We start from the raw sequence: 6,000 nt of genomic DNA on the forward strand, positions 1-6,000 counted from the left end.
CGTGGACATTGATATTCCAACTTCTTGCTCTAGCACAACTACTTTTTCAAATGCATAAAGTAAATGATACAGCATTTGATTGGCATACAATTATTTAGTACAATTGAAAACATTTCTGTACTATTATAATGATCAAGGATAACAAAAATTAATATTTGTATATTAGGATTGCAAGTTGAAGTCATAGGGTACTTTAAACATTTATATTTGGAGAGATTACAAAATGTTAAGAAGTTTTCAGTTCACACAAACTAGTAATGGAAATTGCACTGTTTTTAAGCCATTCATCTTGTAATTGCAGTGTGTTCTTTATTTAATTAAATGGTGATAGCAGAAGTAACTTCGCTCCTTAGTGTTAGGAAAAACAAGTTAACTTTACATATATGGTGACAGGTAGATAAATCTCCAAGTTGGATTCTTTTAAATGAAACTTTAAAAAAATAATTGGAAAAAAATGTCTAAAAAGTGAAATTTGAATCAAATATTTCTGAAAGTACTTCTGCAGGACCCCAGGGTTGCTGGGGGGCACTACCTGAAAACTATCATACTGGGCATTGTGTCAGATTTTGCCCTGTCTACTTAATATAAGATAGCAATTTAGCAGTACTTTTGTTAAGCTGATCAGTAGAGCCAATCAATTTAGAATAAAGCAAATGCATTGTGTTTTTCTCTGGGCAATTAAGTTATTAATTAATAACAAATCACTCAGTATAAAAATTAAGCTGTTACTGTAGAGATAGTGTATAAGGCTTAAACTATTAGAAAAGACATCTAAATATTTTTAAATTATTTATTATGGCAAATATTAAACATAATCTGAAGTAAAGAGAATAAATTAGTGAATTCTCATAAATCCATCACCTGGCTTTGACACTGTCAACCCATAATCAGTTTTGTTTTATCTAAGTTGCCCTCTCCTCCCAGTCCCAGCCCTCCTGCATCAATTTGAAGCAAATCCCAAACAGCATATCATTTCTCCTGAAAATACTTCAGTAGACTCTCTAAAAGATAAAATATTTTTTAGGAACATAGCCACAATCCCATACTTCTAGTAGTTCCATACTATCATCAAATTGGATATCCAGTCAGGGTGTTCATAGTCCTCTTATTGTTGCATAATATTTTCATACTTTGTAGAAATCAGGGTCAAAATATATCCCATATATTACAATTGGCTGCTGATGGCATCTTATTCCTCTGTCTTCCGAATTTCTTATAAATTGGTAGTTGGATCTAGAGTAGTGGCTCTTAATTGGGGAGGAGAGGCAATTTTGCCCCCGGGGGACATTTGTCTGGAGACATGCCTGGAGATGTTTTTGGTTGTCATAATGGAGAACGGGGCTATTGGCATCTAGTGGGAAGAGTCCTGGGATACTGCTAAATATCCTACGATACGTGGAAAAGCCCCCTTGACCCAACAAGAACTATCTGGCTCAAAGTGTCGACAGTGCCAAGGTTGAGAAACTCTAGAGGCATGGCCATGTTGAAGTTTGATTTTTCCCCAAATTTTTCCAGTTTCTCTAAATATTTTTATCATCTTCACATTTTAGGCAGTAATTGTTGGCATTAATTACATCAATGTTAATAATTTTTAACATATGACTTGAGATATATCATAGGTTAAAAAAATATTCTAGTGACTCTAGAGAGTTCAAAACTGCAATTAGGATTAGCAACTGTTTCCCAGATCAGATTATATTTTTATTCACTAAAATATAATTATATTCCGAAGAGTTTGGTATCTCAATATAATTGTGATTGAGGTAAAAGGCCCATTTTTTTATACTACTCATTCCAAATTAGTACAGCTGCCCTGCTGATATCTATTTTCTGAACCCATTATGAAAGCTGAGAAAATTTAGTATTTATAAAATTGTCTGCAAAATTTTGAGAACATTCATGCAAAAGTCGTGACAAATTTGCTTTTCATATGTACAGCTATAATTAAATTTGAAAATAAAAAAGCCATCTGTCCTAACTTTGAAAAAAATAAAGCAACATCATTTAGAAAAAAGTTGGAAAGAATATCTGATTTACAAATGGTTCATCTTTAAAAGTTAGTTACTGAAAAATGCACTAAAGAAATACATTTTTTACTGGAAGTAGCCTATTTTTTTTTTTCATGAAGGAAAGAAAACTTCTGAGTCCCAATTCTGCCAGTCAACTGAGTATACAGCTTTTATGTATTTATGCTCTATGCTGTTCTTCTGTGAACTGTTTTTAAACAGTGAGCAGTGGAATGACATGCATTTGCAGAATGTGTGGTGGATAAAAGAGCACACTAATCTTAAATTCTAAAAATATTTTTATCTCATAGATTAAAAACAAGATAACGATGAAGAACCCTATAAAATATTAACTGATTTTATGTTGAAATTGTACCAAAGCCCTGTTTGTGAGATAACAGTTCAGTTATCTTCTCAGTAAGTGCATGAATGCTCTACTTAATACACATGAATGTTCAGGTCAACCTATCTGAAAATACAGACAGCAAAAAATGAATTGCCTTTATAATTTAAAAAATTTTTTGTTTCTTTGAAAATAGTACATAATTTATAAGAAACTTCTCTTAAATATTAAACAATGTAATAAAAGACAAATGTTTAAAATGAAACATTTTGTTACACGTGATTGGTTGTAACGGACAGAAACTGACTCAAAGTGTCTTAAATAAACGAATTATTTTTCTTCATGTTTCTGAAAACTGCATGGAAAATCAGTGTGGTAGACCCTACTAGTGGTCTACCTTCCCCACTACCATTTTTTTTTCCTTGCTGGAAGAGCCTGTTTCTCACCATGGAGGTAACAATTACAGATTTGCACTTAACCAACACCCCCCTGCACCTACCTATGAGCATGTGACCCAGCCCTAGACAGTAAGACATAAGAAAAAAGTCAACTTGGGACCCTTAGAGAAGACTTTCCTTCCTTATAAAAAAAGAAAGTCCTTGAGGAGAATCCACTTTTCTTCTTGTCTTTGGACATGGTTGTGTGAGGTTGTGATGCTGCAGTGATTGGACAAAATGTGTGAGTCAAGAACAGTACTTTGATCTATTGAATCACTGCTAGAACAACCTACCCCCGAACTCTTTGTTATATGAGGAAAGGAAATGTTCATTTTAAACAGAATACTTTATTATATACAGCCAAAAGCATTCTAATTGATACTGCTGATTTCAAGCATGGCTACATTCAAAAGCTTAAGGGGTATTAAAAAACCTCCATCGGTTTTTCTCAAAATTCTGTTTTCCTCAGTGTTGGCTTCATTATCAGGCTCCAGGTAGTGGCCCCAGGCAGGTTCAAACTAACATATATTTACTGCTATAGTTTCAGCCTTTTCCAAGAGCAATCCCAGGACTCAGTCAGGTGAATCTGACTTGAGTTCTGTATCCTTTCCTGGAACAATCCTTCTAGTCACAGACACACAAAAGAGTGATCAGGTCTCCTGACAACCCCTGGAGCTAGAGATGGGGTCCATCCTACCCAAACCACAAAGAGAGTAGAATGATTTCCCAATACAGTCAACTGAAAAATGGAGGCAGAGGCCACGTAGACAAACAAAACAAATAAGCAAACAAAAAAATTCCAGATGTTCAGTGCAATAATATAAATAAATAGATAGATAAATAAATAAATGTTTACACTGCCCAATATAGGATGCCCAGTATAGGATGTGTAGTGAAAAATGTAGTCTTGGAAATAGGGAGAACTTCACTCTATTAGTTGTTTTAAAGACATAGATCATTAAGACTCTTAATATATTCTGGATATTATGTAGGTGCTGAGGATACAGAAATTCAGACACACAATACCTGTCCTCCCAGTCTAATGAGGGAGTTAAAGGGAAATCCATGATTACAACATGGCAGATAAATGCCATGTGCACTGCACGTCATGATTTTGCAAAGGAACGGGAGAGGAGGAGTAAGGTGAAATTTCTGCAAAAAAACTTTCTAACAGCAGGTGAGTTTTTAAAAGTTGAGATGGTAACGCCATGAGCACAGTCAGAGAGGCAGATGAACTCAGTGCATCTGGCTAACTGTAGGCTACTTCCAACACTGCCTGTGGCCTTGGACAAGTGTTCTAGTCTCTCTGTTCACATCAGGAAGTAAATGGGGGGTGGGCTGTGAAGTAGGGAAAGGGTGTTATGACTTTTCCAAGGCTCTTTACAGATTTAGAATCTGGTTACTCTATTAAAATTTCTTGTTACAAATATTGCCAATGGATATGACAGAAACCTAAAAAACAAGGAATTTTTAATTTTGATCAATCATGAAATGAATTGACAACTGGTCCAGTTTTCTAATTATTGCCAGAAAAAAAATACTTTAACACCAAAAAACAGATAAATAAAATGATCACATTTGGAAAATGTTCCCCTAAAATTAACTGCCTTATAGTTAACAACTAATTTTCTAGGGATACATTTTACTGTTTTCCTCTCAGGGAGTTCACCAAGAAACTACGTTGTCAAAGTTAAAAGTTCATTTGGTGTTTTCCTGAGTTGTTTTGTTTTGATAATACATCTTTTTAAAGCTAAAATTCACTTGGCTTTCCTTTGAGGCTTCAAGGACCCATTCACATTCATTTACCCACATGAAGGAACATGTTTACTATAATTATTGTGAAAATCTGAATTACTAAGCTCCTACTGCACCCCCACTGCATAGCGCAGTAAAGTTCAGAAAATGAAGAGGATAAAGGGAACAGAAATTACGTAAGGAGGTTAAAGCTGAGAAGAGAAAATTTCTCCTGGGGCAGGTCCTCTGGTGACAGGTTAAGAACACTTGAGTCAGATTATTGATCATCCTGAACTTGGCGCCTATTTATTCTTAAATAGAGAGAGAGATTACTATCTCTTAATACCTTTTGTTTAATAAATATGGATTTATTTTTCGTCTTAACTTTTAGCTTTGACCATGTTACCAAAGTACTTTTGCAAAATAACCCCGCTTTTAAACTTATATTAATCTAAAATGTGTCCTAATGTTCATATTAACTTGGAATAGACCCATATTTATAAACATTTAGAATTTCATCTTAGAAAACATCTTCTTTTATAGAAACAAGAAAGATTCTCCTCTCTTTTCTACCCTTTTTTCCCACTACTCTAAAATAACATCTAATTCTAAATTGTAACAACAAAATTCTGTCTATTAAAATCAACATCTCAATATGGAACAGAAGCTAATACTTTTTGGACAAATATTGGAAGATTTCACTTTTGAGGCTTAGCATTTTTAGTGTCCTATATTTTTCATTAGATTCAAGAAATTATGTTCAGGAAAGGAGGCATTTATTATGCCTGTGTTATTCTTTCAGAAATTAGAATGGTAGGAATAGAAATGAGCTTTGAAAATACTTGAAACTGTATAGATGTATTCTGCTGCCATGAGCCTGTTTACTTCAAAGTTTGAGAACAAATTTATAAGGAATCAACGTCATACATGTTAAGTGTGTGATAGATTATTTTAAAAATATTTATTATGACAAATAATGAGAGCAACAGAATGTTCTATTTGTTCAGGTGATCAGAAACTCGTTTGGAGGAATAATGGGCTTTCTCTGGAAATCTGACATAGGAAACTATGAGAGGGCACACAGCTTATTTAGAGCACATCTTTGTATTTGCTGTTATTGGAAAGTTTTGACCTTTTGTAGAGGAACCCCAGGTAATTATTTTGGAAGACTGAGTGTTCTTAGGTTGTACCAAGCTAACGGGATAGTCAACTTGCTGCAGCTAGTGAAGTGCAACACCCAGGACAAGAAAAAGAGAAATTACTACAATTTAATTTGTATTAAATTAAATAAAAGAACTCATCTTAATTTACCACTCTGTACAAAAGGGAGTCCCACCCCCTTCTCTGAACTCTACACCATTAAGGGAAATGTGTTAAGATGTCATTCCATAAACCCCAGACAGTATTGCTCCAACTTGTTCTTCACTCACCATCTCAGCTGCTGCTACTTGCTGTTCACGTGCTTGGGCTGCACTTGGAG

Source organism: Camelus bactrianus, chromosome 11 (assembly GCF_048773025.1).
Source record: "Camelus bactrianus isolate YW-2024 breed Bactrian camel chromosome 11, ASM4877302v1, whole genome shotgun sequence".
In the NCBI taxonomy this organism is placed as follows: domain Eukaryota; kingdom Metazoa; phylum Chordata; class Mammalia; order Artiodactyla; family Camelidae; genus Camelus; species Camelus bactrianus.